Source organism: Mesoplodon densirostris, chromosome 6, assembly GCF_025265405.1.
Source record: "Mesoplodon densirostris isolate mMesDen1 chromosome 6, mMesDen1 primary haplotype, whole genome shotgun sequence".
Classification (NCBI taxonomy): domain Eukaryota; kingdom Metazoa; phylum Chordata; class Mammalia; order Artiodactyla; family Ziphiidae; genus Mesoplodon; species Mesoplodon densirostris.
The window spans coordinates 113,379,061-113,395,032 of NC_082666.1; positions in this window are offsets into that span (position 1 = coordinate 113,379,061).

The following is a 15,972-nucleotide window of genomic DNA, read 5'->3' on the forward strand; positions in this document are numbered from 1 at the left end:
ATGACTTAACACTCACTCTGTCACCCGTATCTCGTGGTGGCACCTAAGAAGGACCCAGTTATAACATCCCAGTTTGGGGGTCTCCAGCGTTTTTGACTGCCTGGTTTGAATAAAAGCCTGATTTTTGATATCTTAAACTTCCTGCACTTTTATATTTTAAAAAACGATCCTTTGACTTAAAGGAAATGCTAGAACACGCACACATGCCATCCACTTTGTCCTTTTGGACACAGTGACCAGTTTTCTCTCTGAAATCTCCTGACTCAGAGAAATGTGTTGCCAGTCTTGGCCCTTGACCTTTCTTTTTTATTAGTGACTGGGTGAGGCCCAGAGGGAAACCTATCTCATTTGCAAATGTTATAAAGCAGAAGAGGGCTAAGATATGGGAGACAGTTGAGATCCAAAAGCATTTCACAGTCTAGAATGGATGGAATGAATCTAACACAATGAATTATAATAGCGATAGAGGATAAAGTCAGGTTCCTATGCGAAGTTGCAAAACAAAAAGCTGTCTAAGTTCACAACTGGGAAAAAACAATAACTACATATGGAGGAGAAAAAGCTTTAGTTCCCTCCAGCTTAATGTGAATCAGTGCCCAGTGGAATGCTGGATTGTGTCAATAGAGTGTCCAAACGTGGACAACTGTCTTGCTCTCCTGGGCACACGCGTGCCAAGAGTTGCAGTAGTAAACATAGTAAACATTCCAAACCCATCAGAGATGGAAGATTTTGCAGCCATGAAATAGGAGCAAATATTAACAAAACTGTTGATAAACTGCCCCGAAAATGGACAAACCTTATACTGTGTGGTACTTAACTTTAAGGATCCAAGTGGATAATAGCAAAAAAGGTAAATCTTGAGTTGTTTCAGGAAGAATTATGCATCTGTCAGAGCAGTGCAGGAGCAAAGCACCCTGCCTATGAGGCCACAGTACCCCCCCCATTAATTGCTAATGTTAGCTATTGTGGTGAGTATATTACATTTGGATGCCCTCTTCCTTAGTCATTTTATCTTAAAATTTCAAGGATGTAAGATGTAGCTTGGATGATGTTTAAGATGTTACTCCTTAAAAATAAAGAATGACATAAGCAATTCCAAACTCACTAGGAACCAAAGAAAAAGTCCAATTATACTGTGACAATTCTGTTTCACAGTGTCAACCGAGGAAATGCTATCTCGTCGCCCTCCCACTCACATCGTTCCCCAGAATAATAGAAAATGTGTTTGAAGCCAAATAAATCTATGACTGTACTAAGAAAGTAAGAGATGGAAGCCTTGGAGCACCATGATTTCGTAGGAATTCCCAGAAAGATGGCTATCAGGTAGGCTTGGATAGGGAGGAAGCTGCAGCCAGGAAAACACAGAGGCCCACGTGAGTCACTGGACACAAGCAGAGGGAGGGGAGCCTGAATGGTCAGCAGTGGGGCTGGTGGGGAGCCTGCAGCAGAAACAGCTGAATCTCCCCTCTACCAGCCCAGGACGAGGTGAGCAAGAGCAGGGACTGTGGTGGGGCAGATCCAGAGAGGCAGGCTGTGTCCCAGGGCCAACATGTAGAATGCAGACCTGTGTGTCCCCTTGTGGCCCGCCTACAGCCCATCCCTCCTGTGTCCAGCAGTATCTCGTTATTCTTCTTATTTTATTATTGTGCCGACTTTATAAAGGAGAATACTGAGACTCTGAGACGTTAACTTGCCAAAAATTCTCGCAGCGGCCAGAACCCAGGCCCCGTGGGACCAGGACGAGGCAGGCCAGCCAAGTATTGTCTGACACTTTAGCTTTTCCCCTGATATAATCAAGGGAGATGAGACTAGAGAGTTTCTCCAGCCTGCTGGAAAGAGGGGGGCAATCTAAGGAGGTGTCCAAGCTGTAAGTGCCTTTTCTCTGCAAATTAGTGAAAGTGCTATGTCAGCATCTACTCTTGTCTGGCATCACAGCTGTGTAATAACTCTTTTCCATCTTCAAGGGGCAAATATTCCCAAATAAAAACAGCTAACATCTGGGTAGGTCTCAAAAGTTATGCTCGATTTTTTTTTAAAAATGGTAGCTATTGAACTCATTTTGAAAACTAGATATTATCTCTCAAAAATGAGAATCATTGCAGCACCCATTTGATTGTGTGTGTGTGTGTGCGCGTATGCGCGCTTTGAGGGGCAGGATCTGGGGCTTGTTTAGGAAGTAGTACAACCATTGGAGTGACATTGTACGGTGGCCACGAACTACTTGCACCAGAAACATTTAAGAAAAACTTACCAAGGATGTGAAATTATGAGATATTCAAGATTCCAGTGAAGACAGAGAAATAAGAAACAATTTCAAATTCTGAGCTATAGTTGAATTAGAAACGTGAACTAGGATGTCTTATGGGAAGGTAAGATAGTTTAAAGACTTTGGCAACATTTTCTGCAGAGCTAGCTTACACTGATTCTAGTGGATGTAAGGAAAAAACAAATTCAAGAACTAATGGAGATAAGTGGTAGCAGTCTTGGCCAAGGAGAACAGGTGACATTAGAAGGTGACAAAGAACATTACTTAAAAAGTCAGGAGGGCTTGCAGCTATCTCCACTGAGTCATCATGTTGGAGATTGCCAAGGCATCATTGCTGTTGTTGAGTATTGATAATGTTACTGGCAGATGAATAGAAGTACTTCCTAAAGTAAACTAAATAAGTGAAGTAACCCAGACAGGTATCACTGCCATTTTTGATATCTCCATTTTGTCAGCCTTATCCACTTGAGACGGAAAAGGTTACTTTGGGGTAAGTGCTTGAATAACGTCCAAGGTTCTGGAGGTCAAGAATAAGGCCCTTTTGAAAGCACACAGGAACGAAATCCTGAAGATAGGAAAGCGGGAGAGAGGAGGTCATTCAGTAACAATACGTGGCAATTTAACAAAAGGGAAAGGAGGAACAGCAGAAGCCTCAGAAAGAATTACTCTTGAAGTGAGCAGATATTTCAATGTAACAAGTTTTTTTTAAAAGTTCTTCTAACAGCTGTACCAGATTTCCCAGGAGAGATAGAACTTTCTTCTTGAGAAAATAGCTTTGATGCACTACTGGGGTCACAAGGGAAGCCCTAAAAGCAATGGGGTCGGTAGGTACTGGGCACCAAGAGAAAGAGGTAGGTTGCTTTGCAGAGAAAGTGAAAGGAGATGGGAGTGGGGAGTGGTTTGCGCTTCTCAAGGAGCTACTTTTGAAAGGATGGGGGTAGAGAGAAAAGAGGAGGGAGGGAGGAGAGAGGAGGCCCAGGTAGGCCACTGATGAATATGTGTGTTAGAAAAAATGTTAGAAAAAACATTTCTAACACTTCCTTCTCAAATTGTCAGTAAGTCCTACTAGGCGCTCAGATGCTTTTGTGAATGGATTTTTGTTTGTTTGCTGGACTTTGGATCAGCATTCTGCAGAGCAAGGCAGCTCACCTGGGAGTAGGGGGATGGGGAAGGTTGATGACCCCAGGAGCCTGCAGAATCTAGAAGGGGACTTGGACCTTGACCACCCATGTAATTGAGGCTGGGAGACCACCTTATTGGGATCTCGGGGGTTATGGAGGCCCTGATAATTATCAATAAATACGATTTGCCCCTAGACACCCAGTTTTCTGCTGCGTATTATGGAGGAAACATAGCAAAAAGAGACAGTATATCCTCTTGAAGAGTTTTGAATTTGCTTGTAACAGAAAAACCAAGACACTAAAAGTGGAAACAACCAGTAGACATTACCAAGAGGTAGAATGTGTGGGAAAGAGTATACCTGTGAGAGAAGGTGGAGGGCCTGAGGGACATCCCAGCAAGAAAAGAACAGGCTGAAGGGGGAATTAGAACTTGGACCACCAGGAAAAGCTGAGAGCAGGGATCATCATCACCACCATTGGGGGTGGTGGTGCAGGTATTCTGCATCCCTGGAGAAGTGAATTCATTTAGAAGATTGGTAAGAAATAAAATTCAAAAGTAAGTGTAGAACCAGTTGCCTAAGGACTTTGAGTTCTAGTCCTGGAATTACCCCTGATTCACTTAGGAATGGCTGGAGGAAAACGTAATCTCCTAACTGCCCACTGAAAGACAAATTCAAGTGTGAGGTCAGGAGAGCAGGTGGGCGGGGGTGAAGGGAAAGATTTGAGGAAGGCCAGGATGAATCTGGGAGAGGGATTCACAGTCGGTGTGTAAAGGGTGAACAGGAAAGGATGCTGTGGATAGACACAAGCAGAGGTCTCCGAAGCTCCCAGGTTGGGGGCTGGGCTGAAGTCCTGCAGAGCTGGGGTGTGGGCTCCCAGAGGTCCACTGGGCAGGTGAGAGTGGACAGTGTGAGCCCTCCCTGCTCCTGAGCAGTTGCCGAGGTCACTGACCTCACCTGCCGCTCTGAGCCGCCCTTGTGCCCAGCCTGGGCAGGGACTGAAAGTGACAGAGCATTTTCACGCATCTGTGTCACCGGGTTGGAAATGTCCTAAGGGCGCTGCGGAGCCTCCAACTTCCACTCACTCTTGAAGTATGGACTCATAGCTTCTCCCCGCAGGTCCCCTAGTCCTGCCCAGGTGTGCACTGAATTCTCTGGAGAAAGAGGATGGGAGAAAGTTTAGAAAACCTGACAGTGCTGGGAGGAAAAGTAGTGCACGACAGACAGAGACCCGAGAAAAGCAGGAGGTTCTCTGTGAGGCAATCGGTCCGGACCTGCCAAGAAGAAATGGACCAGGCAGCTCCTGGTAGGAGAAGGGGGCTATGGTCCTGCACTCCAGGAGGTAGTGGCAGTTGCCTGCGACACCAGGCAGCTCAGCAGGGATGGAGTCGGTGAGGTCAGCGACAGCAGTTTTCCTCCTCAGAAGTTATCCAGAACAGCTACATGTAAAAGAATGAAATTAGAACACTCCCTAACACCATACACAAAAATAAACTCAAAATGGATAAAAAAGACCTAAATGTAAGACGGGGCACTATAAAACTCCTAGAGGAAAACATAGAAAGAACAATCCTTGACATAAATCACAGCAAGATCCTTTTTGACCCATCTCCTAGAGAAATGGAAATAAAAACAAACAAATGGGACTTAATGAAACTTAAAAGCTTTTGCACAGCAAAGGAAACCATAAACAAGACGAAAAGACAACCCTCAGAATGGGAGAAAATATTTGCAAATGAAGCAACTGACAAAGGAGTGATCTCCAAAATATACAAGCAGCTCATGCAGCTCAATATCAAAAAAACAAACAACCCAATCAAAAAATGGGCAGAAAACTTAAACAGACATTTCTCCAAAGAAGACATACAGATTGCCAACAAACACAGGAAAGGATGCTCAACATCGCTAATCATTAGAAAAATGCAAATCAAAACTACAATGAGGTATCACCTCACACTGGTCTGAATGGCCATCATCAAAAAGTTTACAAACAATAAATACTGGAGGGGGTTTGGAGAAAAGGGAACACTCTTGCACTGTTGGTGGGAATGTAAATTGGTACAGCCACTATGGAGAACAATATGGAGGTTGCTTAAAAAACTAAAAATGGAATTACCATATGACCCAGCAATCCCACTACTGGGCATATACTCAGAGAAAAGCATAATTCAAAAAACACATGCACCCCAATGTTCATTGAAGCATTATTTACAATAACCAGGTCATGGGAGCAACCTAAATGCCCACTGACAGACGAATGGATAAAGAAGATATGGTACAGATATACAATGGAATATTACTCAGCCATATAAAGGAATGAAACTGGGTCATTTGTAGAGACATGGATGGACCTAGAGACTGTCATACAGAGTGAAGTAAGTCAGAAAGAGAAAAACAAATATCGTATATTAACGCATATATGTGGAATCTAGAAAAATGGTACAGATGAACTGGTTTGCAAGGCAGAAATAGAGACACAGATGTAGAGAACAAGCGTATGGACACCAAGGGGAGAAAGTGGGGGAGGGGTGGGATGAATTGGGGGACTGGGATTGACATTTATACACTAATATGTATAAAATAGATAACTAATTAAAAAAAAATTTTTTTTAAGAACTTACCCAGAACTCCTAAGCTGCCACACCACCAGCCTTTTCCAGCAGGCAGTCATAAAATCACTTCTTTTTTCTCCTACAATCTTAAAATCACATCACCAAACGATATGACAAATACAAGTCAGAAATTTAGCTGAAAAGCTCTGACATGACCACATATATCATCAGCATTTTCTGGATGCTTCACCAGTAATGAATTGACCCAACCAGGGTTACTGAGAAGGTGGACTGGAATGAATCTATTCTTGGTCTTCTATAAAGTAGGATAAATGTCACAATAAATTATGTTTTGCTTCTTTGATTTGTAGTTGCTTTTGTATTGTAGGCCAAGTGGCATCTGGGATCACATCTACATCACTGCTGAGAGAAATTGTGATAATTATTTAGATAATTCAAGTGAAAGGATTCTGAAATTTTTGTTATTGTAAATGAATGTCTTCTTCAAAAATCAAGATAATTGCCTTGCCATGAATATGCAAATTAGGCCTAAAGCTTGCAAAACACACAGAAAACTCATTTTCCTCAGGGAGGAAGAAGCATTTTAGCACCTCCTTAGAGTCATGCAATAAAGCAGAAATGAGGACAGTGTCACTCTTGTGTTCATTGAGTTTGAAAATAAATTAACCTCAGGCCAGAATGTTCTGTGATGGAGAAAAATGTAATATAATAACCGATGAAAGCAATAAACAATGGCTAAGCAGAAGGAAATATAAGCAATTACTAGAACCTACTACTTTTTGTTTGTCACTGCCTACCATTTTTGCCAAGTTCTCTTGATGCCTAAGTAACATGAACAGGATGCCAAAATTGAACTCTGCCTTAAAACTACAGTAATATGTATTTATGATGAAAGCATAATAGAGAACTAATAATAGGTCATTTTCCTGAGTATGCCTTTATAAGAACTCAGGGTGTGCTTTAAACGTATAAAATTATGGTGTGTGCCAAGCTAAGAGCACAAGCAGAATGTCCTCTGCACCCTCCTTTCTCATCCCCACCTCATCCTTCCCCACGCCCACCAAGACTGGAGAACAAGGTGATGAGGAAGCCAGGATTCAGTGACAGCAGATGCCAAAGCTCCATTCAGAGGCATTTTCTGCCTTTACTGACAGGAATTGTTTTGCCTCAGGAAACGTGGCTGGCCAGAGTAAGGATATGGGTGATCTGGGCTTCCACACAACGCCATTAGTATTATGTATGTATCTATCTATCAAGAGAGATTGATTGAGATTTATTATGAGGAATTGGCTCATGAAATTATGGGGCCTGAGTAGTCCCACAGGTGCCCTGTGAATTTCAAACTGTGGGTTGCAACCATAATGGATTGTACCATTAATTTAATAGAAACGAATCTACTTTTCAAAGGAAGGAATAGACAACATAACAATACATCAATACATCATATATATAAGTGTAGCCCTGGTTTTGTGAAACAGATATCCTTACATGTTTCCATTCATGCTGTAAAATAGATCTCATTATAGGTTAGCATTATTAAAATAAATTCTGATACAAGAAAATTAGAACTAAGTTTTCAAGACAATCACTTTGTAAATTAGATCATATCTATGATGTACTATTACTGCTGTTACTGATTTTTCCATCTAAAAATTAGGTCTCATGTTGTACACTTAAAACTAATATAATACGTCAATTATATCAATATCTCAATAAAAATAAATTTTATTTTAAAAAAGATAAAAATTAATTCTTTGATATTGTACCCCTTAAGGAAAACTTGAGTAAGTAAACTGATCAGGCTCTGAAAATGCAAAACAAAACTGTTCTAGTACTGGGCTGGCCAAAAGGTTCGTTCAGGTTTTTCCAGACGATGTTAGGAAAAACCCAAATGAACTTTTTGGCCAACCCAATATTTTAGACCAGAGATTTCTGTTTATCTCACAGTCCTAGCTTTAAAAAAAATGTTCATCCATCCATCCATTTATCTATCAGTCTATCCATCCGTCCATCAATCCAATTCCAAGACACACACAAGCACACGCACACACACACACACTCAGAATGCATGTACTAGAGTCAGTGAAAACATTAAATGATAGTGAAGCTTAATGTAACTTATTTTGGACAAATAAAAGTAAAAAGAAATTCCAATATTTTCCCTGCATCACAGAGGATAATCTTGTAACATCCTGAGCATTATGACCCCACTTAAAGACCACTGCTCTGCATGAGGGGGCACAGAGGTAGAGGGATAATAATAGCTCTTCATTTACTTGATGAACCAATTGAGAGTTTCTTTTTAATTTTGTTTAATGTATATATTTAGGACCTCAGTTCAAACTCTTCGATGTTCTGAATTTTAAAGATATACACACATCCCTATTTATTCTTCCCTCTATTTCTTCTCATTAGCTGGGATTTGAGGAGGTAATATAGCCTTATAAATATTTTAAAAGTTTGAACTATTTTGGTTGCCTATACAATATTTTGGAATTGAGGCTGAGTTTCCTAAGGTGCCTAAGACTGGTCTGTTACTAAAGTGAGCAGGAGAGTCATGGGCCTGCCTGAGTCTCTCCCAGGGGTCAGGGAAAGGCTGCATCACTGAGTGAAATTTAATGAGGCAGTGGGAACTACATAAAGTTGGGCTTTGAATTCATCAGGAGTCGTGTTTATTCAAGGTGCTGGACACCCAATTATGGAATAAAAGGCCAAAGAATATAAAAACCCCTTTAAAAGCTGTAAGTCCTCTGAGGGCTGGTGTTCAAATAGGCTTTGGGAAAATAATCACCTATTAAAGATTTTTGTGGGGAGCAACTCTGAATTAATCTCTTAAAGAATACCATCTGGTCTCTGAACTTAGAGCTTCTGTAAAATGACAACTGACCCCAAAGTCATTCTCCTTTGCTATTTTCTGCCTTCGGTTCCAGCAGCCTTCCCAATAATTATAAGATATTTGTAAGATTCACCATCTGTTACTGTTCACTATACGTTAGGCTTCTGATGTCATAAAAATACTAGTTACTTTAAATAGTACATTTTTAAACTTCTTATCCCCATTTGTGACTGTTTACTAAGGACTCCTTATTAAGCCATTAAGATAAGTATGATAATTTATTATTACATATTTGTTTTTCTATAAAATGAGAGCAGCTTGTCTATAATGGTAACAGAATCTTCAGGAACATCTGCTTTGGAGCTAACTTCTAATAGGCCTCACATGTAACAATCTGTTCGTCATGTATGGGACTCAATCACTGCTTGAGTCCCTGAGAAAAGATGGCACCAAATCAACTACTGCTGCTTCAATTTATACTATTTTTATGTCACTTTATTTTTGGCTACAGATATTCTCTTCTTGAAACATACAACTTATAAGAATCCCACAAAATTCCGTTTCTATAGTAAGGCTAAACTATTAAATTAGGGTAGACATATATAGTAAATTCAAAGGATGCATTTTTTGTGACTATTTGAAGTAATCTTGCCTCCTTGAGGAATTCCCACAATGAATCAGCGGACCAGAAATCTAAGGTAAAGTAATCTTTTATAACATACAGGACAAATATCTGCAGAACTTTTGTTGTGTGATTAACTGAAGTAGCAATTCATTTGCAACCAATTTTATACACGGTTTAACTTCCGGTTTAACTTCTTAAAATACAAGTGCGATCAAGCCAATATTCTGGTTTCTTGCTGTGTAGACTAAGCTTTACTACTCAAAGTGTGGTCGAGGCTCCAGCAGCAAGGACCTGACATAGAAGCTTCTAGAACCACAGACTCTCAGGCCCCACCCAGAATTAGAATCTGCATTCTAACAAGATCCTCAGGTGATTCATGTATCCCCATTAAAGTCTGAGAAGTGTGATCTGTAGGGTGGCCCCCCCAAACTCTGTCTTGGTGAAATTAGTGAAAAATGGAGAATAAAGTGTGTTTTTCATAAAGCTAAATGTATTCAACATTTTTTTTAGTAGAAATATGACTTGCCTACATTCTTGGTGTTGCTCCTTGTATAAAATGATGTTGAATTTCAGATGATAGAAGCTTGGTTTTTACTTAGTAAAATAAAAATTCAACAATCTTATGACAGATTTCCATTAACTCTTTACCTCATAAGAGACGTGCAACAATCTTGACAACATCTGCTATATGGGTTGAAGGCCAAACTCCCTCACATGCATAGAAGGCTCTTAGAATTGTCACCCCTCCCCGACCCCCGCCAACCCCTCACCACTGTCCTCCAGTCTATTCTCCAGCCACCATGTTCTGGGCTCCACGTCACACAACTCTCAACTCCCCAAGTGAAGTTTCTGCTGGAAACCTGACCTCCATCTAACAAGCTCCTTCACTTCCTTTAACCTCAGAACAAATTCCACCACACCTGTGAAGTCCTCCTCAATGGTGTTGCTGCAATGCTTTACTCACACTGTTATTGTAGTACTTTTCACACTGTGTAAAATATTGCTCATTTAGGTGTCTGTCAACACATCTAGACTGCGTGCTCCTCAAAAGCAGACACCATGTTCTCTCCATCACTGTCCCCTCAGCTCCTAAGAAAGACTGACACACACAAGTGCTCAATATGCATTTGCTGGGTGGCTTTGACGTACTTGGAAATAAGTCCCATTTGAGACAGCTATCATTAAATATTCCATTAGATAGGAAGAAAATGGTTAATGGAAAGGCTACTGGTCCAGGAGAACAAGCCTCCAAATCTGGTCTCTGTTTGCCCTTCACTTGTTACGTGACTTTGGTTGAATCATTTAATCCCTTTGTGCCTCAGTTTCCTTATCTGTAAGGCAAGAATACCTGCTATAACTAGCTTCACTGAATTATCCTGACAGGGAAAAGCAAAGAATTATGAAAGAGTTTTTAAAAGTTAAAAGCTAATTCATCCCAATTCATCTTGGGATTGACATATATACACTATTGATACTATGTATAAAATAGATAACTAATGAGAACCTACTGTATAGCACAGGGAACTCTGCTCACTGCTCTGTGGTGACCATTAAGTGGGAAGGAAATCCAAAAAAGAGGGGATATATGTATACATATTGCTGATTCCCTTTGCCGTACAGTAGAAACTAACATAATATTGTAAAACAACTCTACACCAATAACAATTTTTTTTAAAAGTTAAAAGCTAAAACATTAAACACATAGTTAGATGTAAGTATGAAGCAGTACTCTTTCTTTTATCATCCCACTAGGATGAAGACATACCAAAGTTGAACTCACAGAAACAGAGAGTAGAAAACTGGTTGCCTGGGCTGGAGGTTTGGGAGAAATAGAGAAAGGCTGGGAAAAGGGAACATACTTTCAGTTATAAGATGAATAAGGTCTGAGGATCTAATGCGTAATATGGCAACTATAGTTAATAATACTGTATTGTATAATTTTTTAATTTGCTAAGAGAGTAGAACTTAAGTGTTCTCACCAAAAAGAAAAAAAAAAGTACATATGAAAGGTGATGGATGTGTTAATTAACTCAATGGTGGGAGTCCTTTCACAATGTATATGAATATCAAATCATCATATTGTATACTTTAAATATATTACTATTTTATTTATCAATTATACCTCAATAAAGCTGGGGAAAAAAGAATAGAAATATACCACATATGCATATTAAGTAACTGTACTAGTTTGCTAGGGCAGGCTGCACAACAAATACCACAGACTGAGTGGCCTAAACAACAGAAATTTATTCTCTCACAGTTTTGGAGGCTGGAAGTCTGAGTCAAGGTGCAGACAAGGTTGGTTTCTTCTGAGGCCCTTCTCCTTGACTTGTGGATGGCATCTTCTCCCTGTGTCTTTACATGATCCTTTCTGTACATGTCTGTGTCCTAATTTCCTTTTCAGGTAAGGAAACCAGTCATATTGGATTAGGACCCACGCTAATAACCTCATTTTAACTTTATTACCTCTGTAAAGGCCTTATCTCCAAACACAGTCACATTCTCAGGTACTGGGAGTTAGAACTTCAACATACGTATTTTGAGACCATTCAGCCCATAAGTGACGTATTTAACTTTGCATAGTAAGAACTTGGTGGAGTTTTAATAAAGCTAAGGTATCTCCTATGTGGTTTATCCACTCCACAAATCCAGCCAATTGTTGGAGTTTCTAATTTTTTTCCAACAGTAGGTCATTTCAGAAATGCAGGCAATGTTAAATTAACAATGGTGAGCCAAGGCAGTTCATCCTTGGTAAACGGGATTTGATTTTAACATGACTCAAATGTATGGGTTTTCACAATGTTTTTAAAGTTATAAAAATATAAATTAAATATAGTATAGAAGTATAGAAAGAAAATGTTAAGGCTTCCCTCCACTAATATGATCCTCCTAAGATGACCAATGTTAAGTTTGTATTTTTTTCATATTAAAAATGCTTCTATATGAAAATTTACACTAAAACAGATGCACATATGGAGATTCCATATGGAGGTATTTTCACACCCATTTCACTTTTATCAGTAACCCATCATAGTATCCCAGTTTCATGGTGTAATTTCAGTGAAATTCATTTAATGGCTCAACATTACAATCAACACTTTTCAGTGTGTGGGGGGGAGGGGCAAATAATGTGCCTTCCACTTGCCAGTAACAGCAGGAAGCCCCAGCACTCAATTCCTTTCTTGTGTAGACTTTGCCCATTGGCCTCCCAATGCCTATTTCCAGTCCCTTCCCTCTTGCCATCCTCAGAATATAGAGTCAGTAGCATAAGAGATGCTCACTTTTCCAGACTCCCTTGCAGCTAGGGGTGGAGATGTGACCCGATTTGTCAGTGAAATGTAAGGGAAGTCACTTATACTGCTGAGAGTGATCTGTTTCTCCTCCTGATAAAAGGGAAGGTGCCCACAAATGCTCTTCCCTGTCATTAGATAAAGTCTTGTGAGGCTATCCGGCCCAGAGGGAGGGCCAAGAAAACAACAGTCATGCTCTGACATCCAAAAGAAGAGTTCCCCAGCAATTGCACTATGTTGAAATTAGGAATGTCTGTTCATTAAAATACACCAGGTGAATGTCTTGTCAATCCACAGTGGGGGAAGATTTCTATCAGCACATACAACCAGCAAGACAGTCATAGAACATATTAAAAACTTCTACAAATCCGTAAGAAAAAGGACAGGCTTCACAAAAGAGGATATCCAATTGGCATAAGTTCTTAGTTATCTGAGAAATGCAAATTAAAACCACAATGAGGCACACTATACATCCACCAGAGTGGCTAAAATTTTAAAGCTGAAAATACCAAGTATGGACAAAGATATGGAGCAAGCGAAACGTTCATACATTGTTGGTAGGACTGTAAATTGATACAATCACTTTGAAAATGACTTGTCAGTAGCTGCTAAAGATGGGCATATACATACCTTATGACCAGCAATTGTGCTCCTAGATACATCCCCAATAGAAATGAAGACATCATCCACAAAAAAAAACCTGTACATGAATGTTCATAGCAACACAACTCACAACACCTAAAAACTGAAAATAACCCAAATATCCCTCAACAGTGGAACAGATCAATTAATCCCAATATATTCATACAGTGAAGACCCATGAACAACCTGGGTGAAACTTACAAACACAATATTGCACAAAAGAAGCCAGACTTAAAAAAATACATACTGTGTATTTCCATTTACATACAGTTTTTTTGAAAGGGGCAAAACTACTCTATGGTGTTAGAAGTCAGGAGAGTGGTGGTGGACTTTGGGGAGGAAGGAGAGGTAGCACCTGGGAGAAGAAATGAGGAGGGCTTCTGGGATGTTGGCAAAGCTCTGTTTCCTGACCTGGGTAGGTTCACTTTGTGAAGACAGATGGACTGTGCACTTATTACTCTGCACTTTCCTATACACTTGTTATACTTCAACTAACAAAGTTTATTGATGAAGACACTACACTGAAAAACAGAGGAGGGAAAGTTTGTGCCCCAAGAAAATATTTGAACTTGCCCTGTAAGAAATGAGGAGCTGGTAAAGATTTTTCAGCAGAAGAGTGATGTGATTAGGCTGTAAGAAACCATAGGATAAACCAGAGTGGTGGTGAAGGGGAAGAGACTGGTAGGGAGAGCCGTGAGAAGCAATATTGTAGGAAAGAGAAAAAGGATGCTGTGCCTGGCAGGAGGTGGCAAACACAGCCTCCTCTGGGTGAAGCTGGATTTGCTGTCTTTGCTTCTTGATGTTACCATTCTCTTGTTCTCTTTACATCCCAGCTTTTTAATAACCAGAAATGTTTACGTTTCTATCAAAGGAATGCCAATCTAGCAACACAACAAAAAGCAAATATAAACCTCCCATAGTCAAGTGATCAAACAGCAGCAGCAGAGTGAGGCAGGGTGAAATGATAAGCCTCCTAATGCGACCCGAAAGCACGTACGCAGATGACAGCACTGCCATAGGATTCTTGCCTAAATATGCAGCCTGAACCTCACCCTCAGGAAATAACCAGTGAAAACTGAAATCCAGACATTCTACAGGACAACTGGCCTGTTGGACTCATTAAAAAAAGTCAATGTTCTAAATTTAAAGAGACTAAAGAGGCGTCACCAAGTGCAATGTGTGAATTTTAAATAGGAAAAAGCTATGGATGACATGCTCAGAAATTCTAAGTATATATGATCTTTTGGAATAGTTATTAGGTTTGACATGTGATATTGTATACATATATGGAGACAGAAGAATTTCCTCATTCTTAAGGAATGCATGTTTAAACATTTAGCAGTGAAGTGTCATGATGTCTATAATTTACTTTGAAAAACAAATTCGAACAACTGGTGAATATACCTTTTACCAGTTAACAAACTGGTAAAAGGTATACTTTTACCAGTTAACAAACTGGTAAAAGGTATATTCAGGTGTTTGTTGTACTCTTCTTTCAACTTTTCTGTAGATTTTAAATTTTTCAAAAGAGAATTAGAACGAAGAATCTCGAAGTACCATATGATTAAAAATAAAACTTAGTTTAAAAAATAAATATGGTTTAGAAACAATATGGGCCATAACACCCTATTTGAGAAATATTTCATAGGGCCAAATATATGACTGAGTTCCACGTTCTGATCAGTTAATGAAGCAAAATGTAGAGAAATGGGGTATAAAACCAGAGAAGGAACAAGATGGCAAGAAAATGGATAAAGGCGGAGGAGAGAAGGTGAGAACAGATCCCAAATGCATGTACAGAGGCACAGGGCTCTCACGCTAAGCAAGAAGGAGACAGTACTGTACTCTGGAAAACTACCACTGAAAATGTTTAGTGATCAGAAGCAGCACAGTTCAGGAGCTCAGGCACCAGCTCTGGGATTCACTGGCTACAGAACTGTGGGCACGTTTCTTCCCTTTAATTTTTCCAGTTTCCTTTTCTCTATCAAAAATGAGGATTAAAATACGAATATCCATAGGTTGCTGAAAGAGGTACATCAAACACTTAACAAAGTACCCTGAATCATAAGTGTGTAACAGTCACTGCTGTTATGATCACAGATATATTTTACAAAGTTAGGCAGAAATGGGTACTCTGGAGTTACAGCTCCACGTAAGCTATATCAAATGAGGGTAATAGCCCACCTGGTGGGACAGGCAGCCTGGAGAAATCATAATCGAAAGGTGGGTATTCAAGGAAAGTACAACCTTGGTAATCAAACAGGTCTGGGATACAATTCTAGCTCCATCACTTCATACTTATGTGTCTTTGGGTAACTTATTTCATCTTTCCAAGTCTCGGTTTTCTTGTGGGGTGCCTAAGAAGTTAAAATAATGAATGCCCTGAATAAATGGTAGCAACTTTTATTAAAATCTGAACAAATATGTGTAAAACATTCCCCATGATGTTATATTGTTTTAAAAATATTGATTGAACTGAATTAAGTAAGAATTTTTACCTTCATATATAAACAGCAAAGATGTTTTATTTGTGGGGGAAAAGACATAGATAAGGTAGATGACCTCTGTCTCAAAATTGTTTATTTAAAACAAAAACTGACCAGCTCTCCATTAGATTTTA